The sequence below is a fragment of the Sorex araneus genome, chromosome 6 (genome assembly GCF_027595985.1).
Source record: "Sorex araneus isolate mSorAra2 chromosome 6, mSorAra2.pri, whole genome shotgun sequence".
NCBI classification, from domain to species: Eukaryota; Metazoa; Chordata; class Mammalia; order Eulipotyphla; family Soricidae; genus Sorex; species Sorex araneus.
This window is the reverse complement of record NC_073307.1, coordinates 9,833,208-9,858,689: the sequence shown is the minus strand read 5'-3', so window position 1 is coordinate 9,858,689 and position 25,482 is coordinate 9,833,208.

Genomic DNA, 25,482 nt, shown 5'->3' with positions numbered 1-25,482 from the left:
TTTGCGTCAGCAGACTCTGGGGGATCTTTGGCAGGGGGGGATGTTGGTTGTTTTTCTTATTGTTTTTACAAATTGTAGATTCGTGGCACTCTATAACTGGAGCAAGTCCATCACACCATTTTTCTGTCTCTAAATGACATTCTGGTAACTTTCACAAGAATTCAGTATTTTTTATTATTGTTATAACTGTTATTGGTTATCTATAATCAGTGATCTTTGATGTTAACCCTCCACCAAATAGATTCAACCGATGGCTTTAATTTCCAGCTAAGGTCTGCCAGAAAGTGGTGCATGAAATTATTGGATACTTGAGGATACTGTTTCTTCAGTTCAGCTTTGCTTTTCCCTGAGCAAAATGATGCCTAGAATGGCTAAGCTGGGAATACAGGATTTTGTTGTGTTCTATAGTGCTTCTTCTAGCATTCTGGTAGCCTACGTGCTCGACCCATGTCCCCAAATTTTCAGCTCTGGCTTCCAAGATTCCTATTCATCAGAGTTATAAAATTCCTTTGATGAAATGTTTTAGTCGAAAACACACTAATGACTTCTGATGGACAACACGTGCTTGGATGCAGAGACTTAATATTTGTTGGTGGTGAAAACAGTCCAAATCCATTCTCTTAATTCATTTTCCCCTCATCCCTCCAGTAATTCATTCTGCGGATTTAGAAATGCTTTGTGGTTCTTTAACAGTTGCCATCTTGCTTGCTGAGACTGAGGGGCTTTCCAATTATTTTCCCCCTCTGAAAAAATTCTTCCTAAATCAACTAGATGAAATGCTTCTCCCCACCAGTGAACACGTCCTCAGACCAGTCCTGAAGCTACTTAGCGTGGATATGAGGTCAGCCCAATTCCAGATGTGGTCCACTATGTCTAACATTGAAGGATCCCGAGTCCCCCACACCCAACGCAAGCGATCAGGGCAAACTGGAAGAGCTCGAATGCAAAAGAACTTGGTCAGAGCTCAGTTTACCAGAGAGCCCAGAGAGAGGACAATGCTGGCGTCCACGAGGGGGACTCCTGGATTCTTTAGCAGTTGTCTTGAGGTTCCATCTTGTTACCAAAACTGTCAATCAAATGAAAACTACTGAAAAAACAAGTTTCATGTTTGGTACTAAAGGGAAAACAGCCTAAAGTTTGGCGAGTACACTGTCTCATTAGTAGTGAAATGGTCTTTTTGATGGATACTGAGTTAGGAGTTTTATAGAGCAGTAAAAATGGCAACGTACAAATAAGGTCTGACTAGATTTTGAAAAGCTCTTTTTAAGATTAGTAAACCCTTTTTAGGAGGGTAGAGAGGGTGGGCCAGATCTGGCGATGCTCTGGGCTGACTGCAGGTTCTAAACTCAGGGATTATTTAGGAAGTGCTCAGGGGACCATGTGTGGTAGTAGGGATGGAACCAGGACCTGCCGCATGGCAGTCAAGTGCTTTATCCCAGAATTATCTCCTGGTCTCAAAGTCTACTTTCCAGTGGAATATAAAATAGCTAAAATTGAATATAAAAAAGTGACTGGTGTTAGATTTACTTGGCAAGAAGTTTCTTCCCATAAATATAAGCTAGCTTTGTTTAACCATGTGATATAGATGTGGCCAATAGAGGCATAACCATTTTATGAGTCCAAATATCTGAATTCCCTTCATCAGTTGTATAGACAGGAGCGGAGCATGGCAACTCTAACTACGGACTTCTCTCCAACCCATTTTCTGCAACTAACCTTACACCTGCTTCTCTGAAAAACATGTTTTCAGGAGTTGTGGCACATTTCACTCATGTCAGCCATGCCCCCCGGGGACACTATGTTGTAAATCGGAGTCAGCTAAGTGAGAAGCACAGGTAGCTCCGCTGTTGATTCGTCTTTCTGACCTTACTGGGATTTTTATTCCTGGATTCCTGTTTTAATGAGTTCTCATACGAAAGTAAGAGACGCAGTGAGAGAGATAGAGAGATCGTAACCTGCCAAGAGCAAGCTGAGCCTGCTGGAAGGTGCCATACTCTGCACCGCACTGTTCTCTGAGCACCCCAAACTGCCTTGGTGGAGACCCCAAGAACTGCTGGGGGGATTCCCCAAACAAACAAGAAAAAAGGGAAGAAAGAAAAAAATGAAAATATTAGTCAGTTATTGGATATTAATTCCAAGTGTTTTTGGCTACATCAGTGACCCCTTTTCCTCCTTCCAGAGAATCTTACAGTGCTCTTATGAGCCCCCCTCAACACCTGAGTTTATCTTTAACCTTTCCTTTGTGCTTTACCTCTCATTGTTAGCTACTAAATTCCCAAAGTCAGACTTAGTTACTTATAAGTCAAACCTTACGGGTGACTCTGGACTTTGCACCTATAGTGAATTACTTGCTTTCCTCTTTCCCCTATAACCTTTTCCTGTATTACTATAGAGCAATGTTCTTTGCTTAAGCACAGTAAGACCATTAATGTTGTGCCCCTAATATTTGGGAGTTAATTGACTCGGAAATATATCTACTCCTGGGCATCTGTCATAGTCACTTAATTCAGTCACGGTAGTTCCTAACACCCAAAAAGCTGGGTCCCACCAAGGGAACTCTGGATGGACCCAAGGCAAGCAACAAAGCTACCCTGGCATCAATATGGAACAGTCTAGAAATCATCAAGCACGGTCTTGAAATAAGCCATAATAATGTAAAAGACAAGAACCCCTTGGGGAAGGAAAAGCTAAAGCAGCCTGAGGACTTAGTCTGGGATATATTATAAAAGTCCACAGAGTTAGAGAACTGAGTTTTGGAATTAATATCTCTTACTGTGTTTATCCAAATAACTGCAAATACTAATAAGTAGGACTGGAGTGATAGCACAGCGGGTAGGGCATTGCTTTGCATGTGGCCAACCAGGGATCCATTCCTCTGTCCCTTTCCAAGAGCCCAGTAAGCTACCAAGAGTATCCCGCCCACACAGCAGAGCCTGGCAAGCTACCTGTGGCATATCTGATATGCCAAAAACAGTAACAACAAGTTTCACAATGGAGATGTTACTGGTGCCCGCTTGAACAACTTGATGAACAATGGGACGACAGTGCTACAGTGCAGTGCTACTAATAAGTAAACTTAATTGTTTAATATGTGCTACCGGCCAGGAAAAGTGAAAAGCAATATAGATGCTTGTCTCTCCTGAACAAATTTTACCGTATAGTCTCAGACAGAGCATCCCCTCAAATTAATCCCCCCAAAAGAATTGAAAACACTTTACCTCTGAGGGGCTGGAGCAATAGCACAGCGGGTAAGGTGCTTGCCTTGCACACGGCCGACCCGGGTTCAATTCCCAGCATCCCATATGGTCCCCTGAGCACCGCCAGGGGTGATTCCTGAGTGCAGAGCCAGGAGTAACCCCTGTGCATCGCCAGGTGTGACCCAAAAAGCAAAAAAACAAAAAAAACAAACACTTTACCTCTGAAAATAATCACACCTACAAGCCTCAACCCCCCTCAGATGTTCTGTAAGTGTGCTATTGGGTTCTGAATTAAGTGTTCATAGCTCACTGTTGATTGACCAGCAGTTGTCCTGGTCCCTGTCTCTTTGTTCCTCCAGAGAGCGGCTCTCAGGTACTGAATGTGTCATACCAAGGAACTCCACCCCCACCGCCCTGACACTCTCAGTCACAGTTAACTGTCATTCTCCATGTCTAACCTGAAAATCCATATAATCATTTAAGTGAATTAGGAAAATATAATCATGGAAAGTTTTGACTATAATAATTAGAATGTATAAGATCAAAAGACCTGGTAAAAATGGATCAAAATTATTTCATGTATTTTACTCATGGAAGAGCCTCAAAAGCTACCTGTGGCATACTCGGTATGCCAAAAACAGCTAACAATGATGGTCCTCATTCCCCTCACCCTGAAAGAGCCCCAAGTATGCCATCAGGCTACACTAGCATGTGACAGGGACGAATGGAGATGCTACCGGCACCCACTCAAGCAAATGGATGGACAACAAGATGACAGTGATACAGTGATACTCACATGTTCAGAAATTTAACTGCTATCTATGGAATTTTTCAATGACCCCATGTAGGATATGCAAAGTTTATTTTACATAAAGCTCTAGAATTTAATTCTTTATTAAGGTCTAACAGTAAATTTAAAAGAACTGTATTGAAGTTTTAAATCAAACAGTTTTCTTTCTTTTCTTTTTTTCTTTTAACAGTATTTCTGTTAAAATAAAATTGTTTTCTTATTATTTAGTGCTTCTGTCCTATAATTAAATCAAAATATACTATCAATTGATACTCAATTTAGAGATTCCATTTGATTAAACTTTAAGGTTGTACATTATAATTTACAAATTAAATTTAATGAATTCTAACTACATATAAGTGATAGAGAAAATAATTTACAAATATGTTCTTAAAAATTATTTCCTTTAAAATAGTTTTTTCTGTTATTGAAACCATAATTTTGCTGAGAGCAAATAAGCTCAGCCCTAAAAGGATTTATTTTGTAGTCAAAAGATCTTTTTTTAGGAAATGAAAATCCACAATGCCTCTAAAGGATTTTATACAAAGCAAAATCTCTTCTCTTCCAAACTATCAGTAACTATATAAGGCTTTTTTTTTAAATGAAGCTTTAAAGATTTCAATAAATCCCCACAAGCAAGACCCAAAAAAACTATTTTTGACTCCACCCCATGGTGTTCAGGTTGTACTCCTGGCTCAATACTCCAGGACCACTCCTGGCAATGCTCAGGGGACCATATGTGGAGCCAGGGACCGACCCTGATGACTGAGAGCAAGGCAAGTGCTCTATCAGCCGCACTACAGCTCTGGCATCAGGGCATAATTTTCTTGTTTGGTTATGCAACAGTACTGTTACCTTTAGTCAATTGATTGTTTGCACTACCTTTACTGCTCGAATCAATGGTATTAATGGTTTTGTTTTAATGGTATTAAATCAGTAAGGAAAAGAAAGTATATGAAACCTTTTAAAAGACATGCCTGGTATGTACCACAAAGATCATCTTCTCATCATTTCATACACAGGGTGTTTATGCAATCATAAAGAACAGATTTCTAAAGTCACTTGGTGGCAGCATATTCAGGTATAAAACAAAGACCTAAAATATACATAAACTATACAATATGTGTAAAAACGTATATTGCACTGGTGATCCAAACCCGGGTCTAACATACACAAGGTGGGTATTTTACCACTGATTCTTGAAGGACTTTAAATATTTTTGATAAAATAGATCTAAGATCCTATAATCAAGTGACAATAATAACACGTTAATATAAAAAGACCAATAATACTCTATTCTTAAAATATTAAGAATCAGTAACAATTAATTTTTAATTACCTTCCCAGTCACTGTAAGTAACTCTAGTTTTTTTATTGGTTTAACCTGATCTTTATTGTTTTTTGCCAAATCATATATTACTCCACTTATTTTGAAGTTACAGTAAAACCACAGCACAATTATAGACTGTCCCTGATCAGCTTCTTTTCTTTTCCTTTAGCATTCCTCCCCGACCCGCGCCACTCTGGTTGGAACGTTGTCACTGGGCCCGGCGGAAATGAAGGCTGTGTTCTCTGGGGGCACCAGGAGCCCTCGATTTCGTCAAATTCAACAGATCTTCTTGACTGTTCCTTGACATATGTGATTAATTGCCAGGAGTCACTTTATTCTCCGTATCTTCCTTACCCGCATGCTCAGGCTTTACTCTCCAGCTGCCACACTGCATCTCTCAAAAGAACTGAAATATGCCTTTATATTTAAATTGGGTCCTTGTGATAAGGCTAAGCCTGTCACACACCTGCCATCTGCACCTAATAATAGGCAGCCGGAGTGAGTACGAGGACTCCTAGTGTATGTTCACTGCGCTATCCGTTGTGTGAAAATTCTGATGTGTCTCCCGCAACCCGGGTTGATGCTCATATTAGTTTTCTCTCCTGCCCACTCTCTTTGCTTTCTGACAGTTTTCATTAAACCTTGTGTTTGGTTAGTTAATGTTTGCTGTGCTTTCTTGCTTTTTGTATTTACTTCAAATAGAAAATCAGCACATTGAAAAACAAACTCCAACTGTTACAATCCCTGTGTCTAGAAATTACATAAAACAAAGAGTTGTCTAGTCATCAGTAAAAGGAGCAAAATCAATGATACAAATTTCAAATGGAATTTCAGCTCACCATATTTCCTGGATTTAAAAAAAAATTTAATTAGTAACCTGTCTTAGGACAATTTCAAGAAACATGAAGTATAGATAATTAGAGCATACAATCAATGCTTTTTCACATAGTTCTAATGACAGCTTAAATGAATTTTCTGTAATTAATACAGTATGCAATTTCAGTGCTTGTATTTGGCACATACACTCACCTCATTCTAAACAGAAACCTTACAAAGTTCCACGATACTCATCAAGTTTCCAAATAAGTAAATGATGTTTCCTTATTGTTTTTGGAAATCGCACTTGGTAACAAGTCATTTCACAAGTTTTACAGCAATTTTTAAGTACTGAGTGTGGGAAGGGTTGAATATGTACAAGACACCTTGCATGTTCTCATTCATTCCTTGCAAGTAATCTCTTGAAACTACATTCTGCAAACTCATTACCTTGTGTTCATCTCTGCCTCATATTCAGAAGCAAATTCAGGGAGTCAGTCAATGATAGAAACAAGGGTACATACTTCTCCAAATACTACCTGGCCTATCTTGAGAGAATGCACTACACATTCTAACCCTCAATTTCCTCTCTACCTTCCATGTCTCTGCTCACTATGGACCAGATGAAATCATATGTAGGGCAGGGTGCAACACACAGTTACTATCTGTTTTATCTCAGAGTCACCGATCTAATATCTCTGTGTTCACTAATATATAAAGCTAAAGTTATTCTCCAACTGTTTTTTGTCTTAAACATGTTAAGAAATTCCATGCATTCATGATTTAGGTTTCCTGCTCAAATAGTAATTAAAAGATGCACTTGCTAATTCTTTGTAACTTAAAGTAATTTTTGGAAATAACTCACTGGGATGAGCAGGGTTTGGGAGTATAATTAGATACCAATTTTCTTTCCTTCTCCTCTCTACTCATTTAAACATGCTCACAGTGAGAAGAGAAATTCTCTGCCTTGCACAACATTTTTGACAGGTCCTTTAACTCCTTTGAGTTGCACTCAACTTTCATTCAAATGAGAAGGATTTTATTTTAATAATGAATAAAGCCAGTCCAGCATAATAATTAAAACTAAGATTCATTTCAAATTCAATCTTCTCCTTTCCAACAAAATGAGCCTCTTGGAGGGGAAGCGTAAGGAAGGACTGAACCAATTGTTTCTTTTCCCTTCCCTGCCTAGTTTTCTCTTCTTTCACTAGGGTTAAAGGAAATGGGATGATGTTAAGCGCGAAAAAAGGTAAAGGCAGACACTTTGTTCCCTGACAACTAGTGATGCTATATGACACTGTATTTCCTTGCAGGCCTTCCCATCAAACTCATTTAAAATGTCTTTGCAGGTCTTCCCCTTAAACTCATTTAAAATTAGATAGCAATTTTCTTTCCTTCCCCTCTCTACTCATTTAAACATGTGCACCGAGAAGAGAAATTCCCTGCCTATGCTTACAATGTCGTGTAGCTTGACAGATCATTTATAATCCCCACTCCATCAACGCCTGAGTTTGTGCTTTCTCTGCTGGAATTTCTGTTTTAACCTTCTTCCTGACACTCGGAGGCAAAAATTTCCTTAAGCTGGAGACCACAGTGATGACTTTCAGATTGGAAGATAAGTGTTCATACATATGAACTAATAAACTCAAGTTCAGGTTATTCTTTTTCATTTTCTAATAAGGACAACTAATGAGTCAAGCTTAGCAACATTCTTTTTCCTGAGCAGTGCTTCTCAACTTTTCTTTGACTCTGGCCATCTTCCAACCTTATTTCCTTCCTCTGGCTCCTGTATCCTAGTAGTTGGATCCCTAGTCTCATGCTATGCCTCCCCGAGGCCCCGTTTACAGGATTTCCACCTGTGGCCAGATCAGAATATCTTCAGGGAACAAATTCCCACTACCACCCAGTTGGGAAATGTTGCTGTAGGGGTTTCCTGTAATGAATTCATTATCTTGCTAGAGCTCCTTAGACCTGCATTAACATGAGACAAAATCCCCACCAATCCCAAACATATCCTAATTGCTCCAAATATGGGCAATCTTGTTTGTCATTTTTTATTTATTTAGTTGAAGAATAAACTACTTTGTAAATCCTACTAGAATACTGTACTGTCTAATATTAGAAAATACACCAATTGCCTCTTACAAGAGAGGAGGAGGAACAGATCTTGTATAAACCTAATGCAAAGTTTATTTTTAATAGAGTTACTAACTTTACAATACTTCTGTAGTGCCACAACAGGGTCACACAAAAGGACTTTTAGATGTAAAAGAAAAAAAGAAAATAAAAAAGAAAAGCCAGCATGTTGACCAGAAAGAAAATATTTTAGTGCTAATATGTTTCCTGCAAAGTTGAGTTCTTATAATTTTATTGATTGGTCGTTGAAAGAATTGCATATTATAATCTGAATGATCTATATCTCCATGCAGACAATAACAAAACCCTGAAATTTATGAGCAACCTAACAGAATTTAATAGCAATAAATAAATCTTTAAGGCCAACTGCATCAATAGAATATGTCAGTCATATAAATAATTAAAATAAAATAGAAATCAGTAAAATGGGTTTGAGGGCCCTAGTAAAAAGAGCAAAACCATCAGAGACCCACTACACCATGTTAGTACCTAGGGAATATATTGTAGGAATTTGAGGTTACCATTGAATAATTATTTTCCAAGCTTATCTTTATGAAAAAAGAGTTAAAACTGTGATTCGTTTGCATAGAGATCAACATCAAATAAAAAATTATAGAACATGCCTTATTTCAAATCAGAAGACAAACATAAAGGAAAGCTGATCAAAAACTTCCTGTGTTAATGTAAAAAGCCGAGTTACTTCAGGAAAATAATTAAGAGGAAATATTCAATACTAGCTATTCATTCTTTTAAAACTTTTGCCATGAACTTTTGTGAAATAATGGCGTCATTTTTGAACTTATAGCTAACTTCAGATACAAATTCTAAAACTAATACTCTTAATTGTTTAACATATACTATACATCATTTGCTTCTGGCAATTATATTAGGTACATAAATTAATGTTACCTCATGTTACAGATAAGACAATTGCAATGCTTGAGTGAATAATATGTCTGCATTCCTGAGTCTGACTCCAGAGATTTCACTTTTATAATAAAGTGTCTATTTGGAAACAGGATACATTTCATAAAGATAAGCTGGCAGATTTGTTAGGGGTGATTTATTAGTGACTAGTGCTATTAAACCTTTCCTTTGATATTTTAATATTCTGAAGGCACATATGATGAAAATTCTAAATTTGAGAATAACTAAAATCTGAAATGCAGTGATAAACTAAGAACAAGATTTTCTTTTTTAAAAAATCAATGTAACTACAGAACTGATTTCCAAACAAATCAGAAATTCATTTCTGTATTCCACAGTAAGTTATGAAGACAAAGGAAAACTAAACAGAGAGAAAGCAAATTGGGTAGTGAGAGACTAAGGAAGAGAAATAATCAACGTTTTTGTTTGTTGCCATTGTTCTCACTAAAGATTTTACTGAAAACCAGTGTGATAACCTGATGCCTGCAGATAAATTTTATGCAGTATTTTGTCATACTAGTTAAATGGTATCTAATCTACAGAATTCCTAAGTGGTAAAAGTTATCCTTACAATTGAATAATTTTGTGATGTGACAACTAAAAAGTAGTTATTATGTGGATTAGTTATATCAGTTATAAACAAATATGTAATATTTGTAGAACTATTTATTTCTGAATATATGTCAAAAAACTGGAGTATATGCCAAATATTTTACATGGCAGCAACTAACAAAATATTGGTAAATTAAATACTTGTGAAATATGTACTGAATTCAAGACAATATAATACGAAGCTAAAATCCTTTTACATTACTTTGTAAGAAAATTAGCCCTCAAATTAGTCTTAAAAACCAATGAAACAGTTTTTCAGAAAGACATTAAAAACGTAATAGAATATTAGCCTCCGGTTTTGTATTAATGGTTGTGTGGTATGCTTGTTATGCATGAAGTAGGATATGGTAGAACCACAAATGGGCAATGAAAGTAACCTAGAAAAGGGAAGGAAGATAATATCAGGAAACGGAAAAATTAAGAAACTAATTTTAAAGTAAAGAATGAAAATTATGGTTATAGGGAAAAGAATTTCAAAGTGGTGGTATGAAGCATCAAACAAAGAAGACTCAGAATTATATATGAGTTCCCCAAATGCAGAAAAATGCAAGTCGGGGAGAAATTACTGCTTACTGACCAAACACCACTTTCTTTCTACTACAAGCACCCAGGAGGGGTAAAACAGGGGTTATGATGCTGGCCTTGCATGTGGTAGACTTCAACTTGATCTCTTGCAGGGTACATGGTCCCCTTGCATCCCTCCAGAATCAGCACCAACAGAGTGATTCCGAAACACAGAACCTGCAGGATATTGTCTGGGTACTTACTGCAAGATATTGTCCCAAATTCTGACCACTTTAAAATCAATCAATCAATCAAATCTATCTCTAGGGTGTGTTGGTATATGAGCCTATAATCTAGTTTTTTTTAATGCTTTACAGTTCGAATTTTGTGGAGAGCCTCCACGGGGCCATGCTTCGTAAACAACACCTGTTTCTTGTTAATTGCACCGTGCTTCGTAAACAACTCCTAATAAGGAAACAGGATGTCTTGCCACGCCCATAAACTGTAACTAACCTATCAGATGCAGACACGTGGGCGTAAGCAGGCAGCGAGAGGTATATAAGGGGGGAGGTCACCTAGCTAGTCGGTTCTCCCTCATGCGTCCCCTTTTCCTCCTTACTCCCCGTCCCCGTTCCTGATTTCTTCTCTAACGCATGAGAAAGTTCCTAAATAAATCGCAGCCAAAAGGATCTCCGAGTTGCGTGTTTCTTCGCTGGACGAAGCGGCGCGCGACAGAATTTCCTGTTACTCCTATGAAGTTCTGAGAAATAATTGTACATTTTGAAAACCAAAAACAGAAATATTTTAAAAATAGATAAAATCACTTTGGCCATGACTCAAATCTTTAAAAAAAGCAGAGAAGATATCCGTAGACACTGTTTTTGAAGCAGTGGCATCAAGATAAACAAAGAATTTCAAAGCATTTAGAAATCAGATGAATCTAAGATTGTCAAAACTATACCGCTTTGCATCTTAAAATTCACGACGTTTGGAGGCTGAAGTGATAAAAAAAAAATACAGCAGGTAGGGTGTTTGCCTTGCACGAGGCAGACCCAGATTCAATTCCCGGCATCCCTTAGGGGCTCCCAGCACTGCCAGGAGTGATTCCGGAGTACAGAGCCAGGGGTAACTCCAGAGCATTTCCGGGGTTACAAAACAAAAACAAAGCAAATAAACTGTAGCATTGTGGACAAGTGTTCATGGATTTGCTGGAGTGGGCACCAGTAACATCTCCATTGTGAGATTTCTAGCTGCTGTTTTTGGCATATTGAATACAACACGGGGAGCTTGCCAGACTCTGCCAGGCAGGCGGGATACTCTTGGTAGCTTGCCAGGCTCTCTGAGAGGGACGGAGGAATCGAACCCAGGGTGGCAGAGTGCAAGGCAAACGCCCTACCAGACCAGGAATTACAGCCTGTGTTTTAGAAGCAACAAACTCCTGCTCCATCCCCAGGGCCAAATGATCCCCGCCCCCACCCCCAGCATCTCTAGTTGCATCCTTTGAGGACCCAAAGCAACACTAGACGTGGCCTTGGAGGTCCCCAGCAGCACCAGAAGGGCCCAGACGGTCCCAGGCCTGGCAGGGCTGAGAGCATCCTCCAGGCTGGCATGGAATCTGCCAGCTCAAAGCCAGGAATCACTTATAACGGGCCCTTCTGGCCCCTGTGCACCCCCTGGAAGGCCCCCACATTTCAAACCAAGCAACAAAACAGTCTCAAACTACAGTAGAACGCGTAGCACGGCCCTACCTGCCCCAGGAACTTGACCGGGACCTAATCCCGCGCTTTCGGAAGCGCGTGCGATGCCTCGCTCGGTGCCCGGTTCACCCGGGGAAGATGTTTTCCGACAGAAAATCGAAAGCACGACGGCCCCACGGCGGCGGGCAGCCTGGGTAGGGCGGCAGCAGCTGCCCGGGAAGGTCCTGGGACGGGCAGAGCGTCTGGGAGCTCCTGCTGCCGCAGCAAGTGAGCATCATTTGGGGAGTCTGCGGCACCTGGGACCATTTGCAGGGTTCATTGTGCAGCCCGGGATGCTGAGTGTCCCATGCACAGGACTTCCCGAGAGTTCCAGCGTCTCCGAGGGTGCGGAAACCAGGGGAGGGTGGGGTGCCCTGGGTTGCAATTTAAAGGAACGTTCTCATTATTCCAGGGGGCATTGAACCCCTCCCCCGCCCCCGCCCCCGCCCCTGGAGGTGGTAAGCTAAATAAAGTTGGGAATGAATATCCACACCATTTGGATTTAGTAAAGCTGTCGTAGGGCCCTGCTTTCAGACGGAGAGAAAACCTAAAAAGCAATTATATCTCTGTGAACTGTTGATTCCATTACATGTATTCCTTCCTTACCTTAGTGTCATTTGTGTGTGTGTGTGTGTGTGTGTGTGTGTGCGCGTGTGTGTGTGTTTAATTACATTAGAGCTGTTAAAAGTTTGTTACGCAAAATTTATACGTGGACTTAGCAGAAAGCATAGGAATGCTACTGGGTAAAGTTTTTGTTTTGGGGGTTTATTTATTTATCTTTTGCTTTTTCAGTCACGCACGGAGATGCACAGGGGTTTCTCCTGGCTCGGCACTCAGGAATTATTACTCCTGGCAGTGCTCGGGGAGACTCTCTGAGAGAGTCTCTTGCCTGCACGCCTGGCTGTCTTCCCCGGGGCCCTTCGGAGGGGATGGGCTTCAGCTTCCCTCCCCACCCGGAGCAGAGGTCCCCGCGGCCAAAGACCACCGGAACCTAGCTGCAGCCATGCTGGAGGCCCCTCTCTACACATTCGGACAGGCCTCATGCATGAAGGTACCGGCAGAGAAACCCAGGTGTGTGTAATCCCATCAACGGCCAACATCCAGAGAGAGGCTTAAAAGCAAGCTCTCAGATATCTTTAGCCTACTTCTCCCTCTAGGAGAAACTGGCAATCTGCTGAGAGTTTCCTGCCCCCATGGGACCGCCTTGCAAGCTTCTGATGGTGTATTCATATGCAAACTCCAGTAACAAGCTGGATCTCATTCCCCTGACCCTCAAGAGCCCCCAGTGCAACATCCTTAGGAGGGCCAAGTCGAAATAGACTTCTAAGATCTCAGGGAAAGGACGAAATGAGATGTTACTGAGCCCTCCCAAGAAATCGGTGATTAACGGGATATTGTGATTGATTATGATTGTGCTCGGGGAACCATATGGGATGCTGGGAACTGAACCTGGGTTGGCCAAGTGTGCAAGGCAAATGCCCTACCCGCTATGCTACCGCTCCAGCCTCTACTGGGTAAAGTTTTTATAATTGATTTTGGAAGGAAAGTGTGCAACAAAGTCTGGCTTATATCATGGTAAAGTGTAAGAGTATGCAGATTTCTTAAAGGTCATTGCCATTCTGAAAACTTTACAGCTTAGCAAATGAGCATAGAATTTCTATTTGTAATTTTTTTTTTGCATTCTTCTTTCTGTGTAATGTAGTTGGGTCCATAGAAGAATATTTTAGTTGTATGGAGGCAGTTGCTTGCATTGAAATATGTTCCCCTTTCAAATTCCATTTCTCTCTATTCTGAAACAATATAGTCTATTTCGATGCAAACGACTCTCTTTCCCTTTAAATTTATCTAAGTGCAAATGCCCTCAATCCATTGAAATGAGTTTCATTCATTTACATCAAAGGTTTACTATATGCCAAGGGCAGTGCTTGCCAGGAGATAGAGAAATAAGTTGGGCAGGGAAAAGTTCTTCTCCCATAAAGCATATTCTCTGAATGGATACTGTAGAGATATATAAATTAAATAAAGAAGACAGAAGAAAATGGTGCCCTGCAAGGAAGAAACATTAGAATGAATGATCAATGATTTCATCTGTTCAGAGGCAGTATTTGAGCTAAAATCTGATTGGTGAGAAACACCGTGAAAAGATCAGGAAAAACACATTTTAGAAAAGCCAGGCAAAGTACTTCTAGACTCATAATCAGTAAGAAAAGCTGTTTTACTTATTAGACAGTTTTTAATTTTCCCTTTTCTATACAATCTAGTAAACTTTTCCCCACTCAATGTGTAATTTCCAGTGATACCTGTATTTTATACTAACTTTTAGGAAGCTCAGCTCCAGCAGATATATTATTTCCTGTGACTTGATGCTCTGGTTCAATTAATGCAGCCTAAAAATTGCATTAGGCTTTTAAACAGTCCAATTGGATTATTGATTCATATTAAGGAAGCACTATTTTCTGTACGATTTTCAAAAATAATTTTTTCCAGGAAATTAGCTTCATCAATATGGCTTCTTTTCCTTGCACACTTGGGAATAACTAAAATAAAGAATTGGGACTTTCCCAGCAGAGTTGTAGTAATTGTAATAACACCAAAATAACCCCTTAATTCGGTTGCTCCTATGTGAGAGAGGATAATATTTTCACTCTTGGCAAATTCTTGATTTTTATACTGGTTTGTCTGTAGACATGCAATAATGTCAGATGGGCGGGATTTTCTCCTTAGACTTGACTAGCATTGATTGTGCCTTTCAGAGATGACTCATTCACAGCCCTCCTCATAATTACCCTCTTTCCTTGGTCACCAACTACCTCCCAGAGCCTGTTGAGTATAGACAGTGCTACAAATTACCATCCAGCAACTTACTATAAACCTCTCATTCACTTTAACAATGAAAATAGGGGCTGGAGCGATAGCACAGTCGGTAGGGTGGCTTGCCTTGCACGAGGCCGACACACGTTCAATTCCCAGCATCCCGTATGGTCCCTTGAGCACCGCCAGTAGTAATTTCTGAGTGCATGAGCCAGGAGTAACCCCTGTGCATCACCTGGTGTAAACCAAAAAGAAAAAAAAAAACAATGAAAATAAAAGAGATAGTACAGCAAATAAGGTGCTTGCCTTGAATGCTGCCAACTGTGTTTGGTCCTTGGTAGCACACAAGCACACGTGGTACCCTGGACTGACTCTGAGTGATCCCTAAGTTCAAAGGCAGGGCTAAGTCTCCAGTACCACCAGATATGGCCCAGAAATTAAGAGAAAAATAAACTATAAACATAGTAATATTAATAGTGATGTTTTAACATTTATATTTTTGTTTCCACTTGAGTTATTTATAACCTATTCACTGTGATTTATAACACTGTTAATAACACTGTCATCTTGATATCACACCCACCCTCAGAGTGACTGAAACATTTCAAAACTTTTAATCATTGCCTTTTTCCTTATGTATTCTCAGCACATAGTTTTGTTTTGTTTGGGGGTAATACCTGGGAATGCTCAGGGCTTGCTCTTGGTTCTGTGCTCAGAGATCATGCCTGGCCAGACTCTGAGGGCCTTATGCAGTGTGCAAGAGATGGAACTGTGGTCGGCTGTGTTTGTTTTGCAATAGCACCAATGTTACTGTTTAATATTTCCACTTATGATATGCCATGCCCAGCACCAGACTACCCACGTTCCCACCTCATGCCTTCTCCCACAACCCCTTGCTCTTCAGATCTCAATTTCATTGACCCGATGCCAGGATTTATTTCATTATAGACAGCACATACCAGGAAAACGTTTTCAATGTCTTTTGTTCATTTTTAATCCCAGTAAGGATTGCTTCCATTCTGCCATGGTCAATTTCCTCTCTAACCAGTGTACAAACTTCTTTCCTTTTAGTACTTGCCAAGCCTCTGTGTTTTTCTGTAAATAATTTTCTGGGAATAATCCACAGTGGAAGGTCCATTAAGGCTGAATTAGCCAGCTTGCCTCTTGAGACATTTTTGCAGAAAAAAACTTTCTCTTCCCTTCTCTGCATTATCAGTGCTCTTGGAAGACCAGTCTGAGTACCTGCCCTTTACTTCTGCTTTTACTTTTGCAGTTTGACCCTTACTGAACAAGGTGTTGAAAACTGAAAATGGTTTGTTACAATTTGAAGTTTGATCCAGAATTATTGGGACTAATTTTAAGTTCCTCAATTAATATTTTAGTGTTTCTTCTTGGGTGTGACTCAAACATCTTGAAGCTTAACCTGAAATCATAATTATCATATTTAATGACCTTTATTACAGCCAGGTGTGGCCCAATCCTTCTGCTGAAATGGCTGGAACGATAGCACAGTGGGTAGGGCATCTGCCTTGCACGTGGCTGACCCAGGTTCGATTCCTCTGTCCTACTCAGGGAGCCCAGCAAGCTATTGAGAGTATCCCACCTGCATGGCAGAGCCTGGCAAGCTACCCGTGGCATATTCAATATGCCAAAAACAGTAACAACAAGTCTCACAATGGAGACGTTACTGGTGCCCGCTCGAGCAAATCCAGGAGCAACGGGATGACAGTGCTACAGTGCTACAATTAGGTGAGAACAATATTCTCCCCAATTCAGTAAATATGTGTCTTAAAAATGGTTTATAAAGACTTCATCTTCTTTTTCTAGGTAAGACCTGAATTTCATCTCCGCCGAGATATGATCCAAGTGGCCACATGTGTGCGGCCTCTCCGTTGCTGGATGACCATGATCCTGGAGGCCAGCCAAACTACTTTTGGTACCAGCAGCTTCTTGCAGAAATGTCTCTAGACTGTGAACTAAGCCATGGCCCCATGCCACCCCAGGAAGAAAAAGGTTTTTCTCTCTTGGCTTTTCCTTTCCGGGGGCGAGGTGGGGGGAAGGCGTGGCAACCGCCATCTTATAAGGACCACTAAAGAGGTACAAGCTTGCAATGATGCAATTTCTGGCAGAAACTTCCCTGGACTTAGTTACTAAAATACTAAGATACAGAAATCCAAAACCAACCTCATATCTCTTCATTCTCAGCAATGGAAAACAAATTATCAAATGCTTCCTTTTCAGCAGGTCTGATTTTGAGGAGGGAGCTCCAAACAATAGCAGTGAGGTTTTTGTGGAAATATTGAATGTAATCAAAGTAAAGAGAAAGTAAAGTGAAAATTATCAGCTATACAGGCGGGGGGTGGGAAGGGAGGTATACTGGGGTTCTTGGTGGTGGAATATGTACACTGGTAAAGGGATAGGTGTTCAACCATTGTTTAACTGAGACTTAAGCTGAATGCTTTGAACTTTCCACATGGTGATTCAATAAAATAAAAAATAAAAAGAAATAAAATAAACTATAAAAAGACCTAAACTTCATGTCACTACCTACTTTAGTTGATGGAAAAGCAAGGATATGCATGATAGAATTATAGTTGGATTGGGGCTGGAGCAATAGCACAGCGGATAGGGTGTTTGCCTTGCACGTGGCTGACCCAGGTTCGATTCCCAGCATCCCATATGGTCCCCTGAGCACCACCAGAGGTAATTCCTGAGTGCAGAGCCAGGAGTAACTCCTGTGCATTGCCGGTTGTGACCCAAAAAGAAAAAAAAAAAGAATTATAGTTGGATGTTGAAAAAGTGGGTGTGACAAAATTTCAAATAACTATAAATCCCAAATTAAAAAGCCAAACTGAATTACATTGCTGAAAAAGATGACACATCTTAACTACCAAAAAAAATCTAGTCAGTTTAAAAGTGAGTAAAATAGTAAGTTGTATCATCACAAACCAAATATTCAAGAATTGAAAAATTTTAATTAAATGTTGAATTGTGCCTATACTTATGTGAAGAATAAATTTAAGAGACTCTGGTTATCTTTTAACTTCCATTTGAAAAACATTAAATGTTGATTGCTTTGTTTAAAAATTAGGCACTCTGCAGAGATGCAACCCGGGTGGCCACATGTTTCTTTGTGCAGCCTCTCTGCTGCTGATGACAGCATTCCGGAGGCCAGCTAGACTACTTTGGGTACCAGCAACTGCTTCCACCAATGTCTCTAGATTCTGAACTAAGCCAGAGCCCCATGCTGCCCCAGGAAGGGAAATGATGCAATTTCTAACATAAATCTCATTAGACTTAACTACTGAAGTACTAAAATGCAGAAATTCTAAACCATGTGGCCACTATCACGGCCGCATGACTTCATATCTCTTCATTCTCAGCAATGGAAAACTAACTATCAAATGCTCCCTTGTCAGCAGGGCTGTTTTTTTGAGGGGAAACTCCAACAACAATAGTGAATATTGTGTTAAAATAGGGAATGTAATCAAGGTAAAGAGAAAATGAAGTGAAATTTATCAGCTACGCAGGCAGGGGTGGGGGGTGAGGGGGGTGGGAGGTATACTGGGGTTTTTGGTAGTGGAATATGGGCACTGGTGAAGGGACGGGTGTTTGAGCAGTGTATAACTGAGATAAGCCTGGAAATTGTAACTTTCCACATGGTGATTTAATTAAAAAATAAAAAATAAATAAAAATTTGTACATACATTAATCATTTGATATCTTTTAACTTTTGTGGTCTAAAATCTGTTATTGGTGGGCCTAAAATTTATTCATTCTCTACCTCCATGGAACACTTTAAAAACTGCTTAAAGGAAATTATTGTCTTATACTTTGTACTAAATATGCACCATCATTCACAATTTTTACACATTTGTCTAAAGTTTCGATCCATCAACCTCTGGGTTATGGGCCCAGCATGCTTCCACTGCGCCTCTCTGCTGCATGTTATGGGCTAGAGCGGTAGCACAGCTGTAGGGTCTTTGCCTTTCACGCGGCTGACCCATGTTCGATTCCTCTGCCCCTCTCGGAGAGCCCGGCAAGCTACCGAGAGTATCGAGCCCACACGGCAGAGCCTGGCAAGCTACCTGTGGCATGTTGGATATGCCAAAAACAGTAACAATAAGTCTCACAATGAGAGACGTTACTGGTGCCCGCTCGAACAAATTGATGATTAACGGGACGACAGTGACAGTCTAAAGTTCTTCTAAGTCCCCTAATTATAATATTTTGGTGGGCTGTTCAATCAATGCCATATTTCTCCTATTAGAATTGAAAACTAAAACTCTGAAGTGTGTAGAGGGGAAACACCTGATTGTTACCTATTTTATTCTAAATACTGCTGAAAAATTCTTAAGAACGTAAAAATAGTTCTCCATTTCATGTTGCTAACATTTAGTCTCCTTCAACAAAAAGACTGTAGCACTGTAGCACTGTCCTCCCATTGCACATCAGTTTGCTAGGGCGAGCACAACAAAAACATTAAGCATGAAAAATTGCGTGTTTTTGTCTGCTGTGTGCATTGTCTCAAGGTTTTCATAATATCTGTGGTCACTAAAGAATGAAGACTTTTTACATTATTTTAAATCTTCACAATTCTAGCCTTGGGCTGGAGTGATAGCACAGTGGTAGGGCGTTCGCCTTTCACGCGGCCGACCTGAGTTCGATTCCTCTGCCCCGCTTGGAGAGTATCACGGCTGCACGGCAGAGCCTAGCAAGCTATCTGTGGCGTATTAGATGTGCCAAAAACAGTAACAAATAAGTCTCACAATCGAGAGACGTTACTGGTGCCTGCTCAAACAAATCAATGAGCAACGGGATGACAGTGACAGACAGTGACAATTCTAGCCTTAACCAACATTATTGACCCTAAAATTATTTCAGTGTTTTTCTTTTATGAACCTATATGCTCTATGTTGTTTAGTAGTCAATTATGAAGTCACATCTTTCTATGCTGTGAAAATGGATTATGGTTTTAAAATTTTTTTAAAACTTTGTCTTCAAAGACAAAAATACTATTTTGTGTTTCATAAGTTATATTAATGTATTTTCTTTGTAGGGATGACTGCAAGTAAACCCAGGGGAGAGAAAGAAACATCCATAAAATTTTGGCAAGTTGTGACCATCAACTTGCTGATGTATCTGCCGCAGTATCAGCCTGATATGTGGGTTCAGCATCACTAATGGCAGCCATCATCATCCTCTAGAGTTTCCAAAGGTAACTTTGAGTAAACTACACCAATAAAATGTATGTATGTAAATAATTGTAACAATACCAATAGTATTATAGCCATCACTTGGTATTCTAAGGGCCTTTTGCCCCCACCTTCCAGGAGACTAAATCAGTGGCTTTTGTTATAAATATAATGATGTCAGTATTTTGGATATCTAACATGCCACAGGTAGCTTGCCAGGCTCTGCTGCACAGGCAGGAAACTCTCGGTAGCTTGCCGGGCTCTCTGAGAGGGATGGAGGCTTTTAGGGTGGCCTCCAATCATCATTATAGATTTTCTGATGGTTCACATCACATTGGAACCCCATCAAATATGGTGTGGTAATGATGAAAAATGGGTAGGAAGTGTTGTGCCAAGACCAGTAACAGCAATGGGCCTCATTCCCCTGACCCTGGAAGAGCCCCCAATATGGCAGTGTTAAGAAGGACGAGAAAGGAAAGGCTGATAAAATCTCAGGGCCGAACTAGCCTGCCAAAATGAAGAAGGACTAAGATGACTTCACTTTTAAAGCACATATGCTGGCATTGGAAGCATCTATCGAGGACCTGACGGTGCAATCACGGAAGATCAAGTATGATGTCATTGGATTGACCGAGATGAGAAAGCATCAAACACATCACGCCGTTTTCGGCACTGGAGAAGAAATATTCCTTGAAACATGCAACAGTGGAGGCATTGGGGTGTTGGTGTCCTTGTCAACATAAACTTAGCCATGAGCATTGATTCATTCAAATGCCCAACAACCCGAATCAGATGCTTAAGTTTGAATATGGCTCGTTGCTGACAGTTTCTATCTTCATCGTCTATGCACCAACATCCAACCATGACGAAGAAGAAATTGAGAAGTTCTATATGGAGCTGGAGAAGTTCTATAAAGAAGACCACACCTTCTACAAGGTCATTGTTGGTAATTTTAACACCAAGACAGTACCTAGAAAGTCACCTGCAGAACTCCACACCACGACCACAGCCTAGAATGGAATGAACAGAGTGAGTTCATCATGTTGACCAAAGCCATCCATGGTAACTCGAGTTCCAGAAGGCCGAATCTAAATGCTGGACATGGGAGTCCCCCAGTGGACAGTTCCACAATGAAATTGACTACATCATATTCAATCAATGGTTTTGCCTGACCGATGGCACTGTTGTCCCAAAAGTCCAAATGGGATTAGACCACCGTCTCCTTCGTGAGAAATTCTACCTTACAGAGTGGGGAGGAAGGCTGCAAAGTTTAAGAAGAGAACTCCTAGAACTACCACCAACTGGGAGCTCTTTGGCACTACTGTGGCAATATGGGAAGATGCCATCATTGACAACATCGTCCAGGAATACAATCGACTGGTTCAGCACCTCCATGATTGTGCGAGGAAGCCACAAAAAGTGGCCTGTCTTTGGAAACTCTTGAGCTCATTTGCCAACATGGTCTTGCTCAAGGCTTAGGCGATCACAAGCTAATGTCTAAGCTCACAAAGCTGTGCAGAGAAGCAATAAAGAAAGACCTCAGAGAGAAAAACAGCAGTGCTGGCCCATGCGGCAGAAGCCGGGAAAAGTATTTGTCCCACACATCTGTCCTTCGCCAACTATAAGACCAAGATGACTGCCTTCCGAGTCCTGATGGATCTATCACATCTTCCAGGTGGTCAATGGAAAAGGTTATCCATGACTTCTACTGAGATCTCTTTGATATCCAAATTCAACTGCCCATATACCAAATTCCACAGGATGGATATGTCATTCCCAGCATCCTCCCTTCTGAAATCCAACACACCATTTCGTCAGCAAAGAAGCATACAGCACCCAGTCTGGACAAGGTAAGACCCGAACACCTGAAGAATTTGCCACCAGTACTCAATACACTGGCTCAGTTCTTCACATGCTACCTGTCTACCTGTCTGAATGCAAGATTCCATCCCAATGGAAAACCATCAAGACCATCCTGTTGTACAAGAAGGGAGACATTCATGACATTGGCAACTGTCGCCCAATCTGCCTATTGTCCATCGTCTACAAGTTATTCACTCAAGTCATCCTGAAAAGGATTGCAGAACACTAGATGAAGGACAGCTATGTGAGCAAGCTGGATCTCGAAAAGTATTCAATATGATCTAGCATATCCACACGGTGACCAAGATTATTGGGGTTTTGCGAGAGTTCAAGATGCCACTCTGTCTAACATTCATTGACTTAAAGAAGGCCTTTGGTTCTGTTGAGACTGAAGACTGAAGCATTCATCAAAGCCCTAGCCAAACAGCGTGTTCAAACTCAATACTTCGGGATACTCCATGAGCTGTATTATGAATTCAACACCAGCTTCTCACCATTCTATAAAGAAGCGATCATCGATGTATAGATAGGGGTTCGGCAGGACGACACCATCTCACATATATATATTTCGCTTTTTGGGTCATACCCGGCAATGCACAGGGGTTATTCCTGGCTCATGCACTCAGGAATTATTCCTGGTGGTGCTCAGGGAAACATATAGGATGCTAGAAATCGAACCCGGGTCATCTGCGTGCAAAGCAAATGTCCTACCCGCTGTGCTATTGCTCCAGCCCCTACACATATTTCTTATAATAAAACTACTATCACAAAACTGGGGATGATCTGAGATTATATTTTTATATTTTTGAAAGTTAAGAACAATGTAACATTGAAATTCTATTTTGTCTGTTTAGATTCTTTATGTATCTATCATTGAATGTTTCAAAATAAAAATTATTATGTGAATTATGTATTTGTTGGCAAGCTGAAGAACTGTTATATTTATGGTTTTGCCAGAATCTCTGCTAAAAGTTTTTCTGATTTTATAGCATTGAAGATCTGAAAAAAATCAAGCACATCTAAATATATAGCTAAAAGCACTCCCAGCTCAAAATTCAGATACCACCTGTACTAGATCAAGATTTACATTGTTAATATTTAATTTGACATTTGCAGTAGAGATATGCTGAGCTTTGGGGTATATATTTAGGTGATGGAGTCAGCAAACCACAGTCAGACACCTCAGTCTTGGCTTTATTTCTATCTTTATTTCAGATTAGCATCTTTCATATCAAATTAATCTCAAAAGTAAGTAGCACATTAAAAAATAGGTTATATTTCTTTCTAATTGTTACAGGATTCATTATATGTTGCTTTTCTATATTAAAATGATAATCTATTCTACTACTCAGTACTTAAAACAATTTTATTTAGTCATACACATAGCTAAAGAGAATAACTTTTTACTAAACAGTGGATTAGAATGGCAATAATACTGATACATAATGCTAAAAAGCAGGAAATAATGTTTTGATAAATTCAGAAAAAGTCTAAGCCAACTTTGAGTATAAGCTTTTAATTTATGTTAACTTTTTATTATTCAGAGTTGAAAATATATCTTTTTGAGATTCATCTTACATATTAGCTTAAACAATGTGTTCTTTGGGTCATTTGGGAGATATATTTTAGGTCTAAATAAATATAGCATTTACCATATATCAAAAAATAACAATAAGGTCCAGAAAAATAATACAACCAGTAGGGTGCTTTCCTTGCACACTTGTGTTCAATTCCCCGACACCCCATATATTCCCCAAATCCCACCAAGAATATGCCCTGAGCACAAACAGGTGGGGCCCCAACAGCTCCCAGTTAAAAAATAAAACATTATAGACACTATATCTTAGATGAAAATAGACAATAATACGCATCTTGAATATAAAGGAATAGCATTTACATAAAAAATTGATGTAGTTAATAGAGACTTTAATAAAACGTAGCGCTGTAGCATTGTCATCCCATTGTTCATTGATTTGTTCGAGCAGGCACCAGTAACGTCTCCATTGTGAGACTTGTTGTTACTGTTTTTGGCATATTGGATACGCCACGTGTAGCTTGTCAGGCACTGCCGTGTGGGCGGGATACTCTCAGTAGTTTGCCAGGCTCTCCGAGAGGGATGGAAGAATCGAACCCGGATTGGCCATGTGTAAGGCAAACACCTACGCACTGTGCTAATAAAATGTACTCAGATGAAATAGATAAGTTACTTACTTGTGAAAGCTTGCACTGCATTTTGCACTTGTTTAAATGACATAGAAAAAAAAAAAAAGAAATGAATGCACTTCTAACCCATCATTGAATTGACTGTGAGATCTGAATTGCTCTTGTTTTGTGAAACACAAAAGGTTTCTTTCTACTCCCTTCCCTTGTTGTGGTGCCCTTTGAGTTCTTCATTAAAAGCGGGAGCTTATGACAATTTAAGAAATAATGTACCCTTTCATTTTGACACTGCGAAGCAACCTGAATCAATCATTTTAATGCATGACGTTGTCATTTCATTGATTTAAATAGGTGGCTCATATTTACTGAGTCTTAAATATAAGAGATATATTGTGTATTTAGCAGGATTTGCCAGGAGAGGATGTATATTTTAATAAAAAGTTGACAAGTAGAACTTTTCAAAATATTTTTTTAAGGATGTCATGTTTAGGGGCTGTGACTCTGAAACTAGATTGTTTTGATTCACATTCTCTCAACTTCCTGTGCCAAGGCATAAAACTGGGGAAGCTCATTTAATCCCTTTACTTGTTTTTCTATCTGTAAATATTGTTTTGGAAATGAAATTAGTTCATAAATGGAGAGTATCTGGCACATAGAATGTCCTTTATGAGTGCTTATTACTGAATATAGCAAAAGCATGTCTGTGTGTGAGTGCCTGTATTTCCAGTAATAATAGAGTAATAATAGTATAAGTAACCAAGTAATCTTTCCAATTAGTCACATCTGTGAGCAAACATGAACTAGCTAATAATATCTTTAGATACATCAATATAGGAAATATTTAAAATTTGTGTACTTAGCTATATACCTGCAGCCTATGTATGACTATTTTGCCCTTTAAAAAAAAGACTGGATGATCATAAATATTAAAAAACTGTTTTGGGAGCTTTAAAGTCTTATAGTAACTTTCCTATAGATTTTTAAACAGAATTAAATAAATAGAAATTAATCATTTAAATTATTTTAGTTTTGTCAGAATGAATCGTGGCAAACTTTGGGAGTGACTTTCAGCATAACATAATTTTATTAAAGAAATATGGGAAACACCATTAAAACTTCAAAGTTAAATAAATTATTTACATTCTGGCAACTTTTTTCTAGTGTTATACTAAATCCAGATTTAAATGTTATTTCATTATATATTTTATTATATATTGTATACAGATGTATTAAAGAGAAATCAAACAAGTATTTCTTTTTATATTCAAAATTATCAGTGTCCCGGTAATATTTAACTTACATTCTATTTGTTAGAAACAATAAAATCTCATTTAAGGATGTATAAATAATAAGATATTTATCACTGAAATTGATGGGGTGAGTCGGCTGATGGCTAATGAGTGGT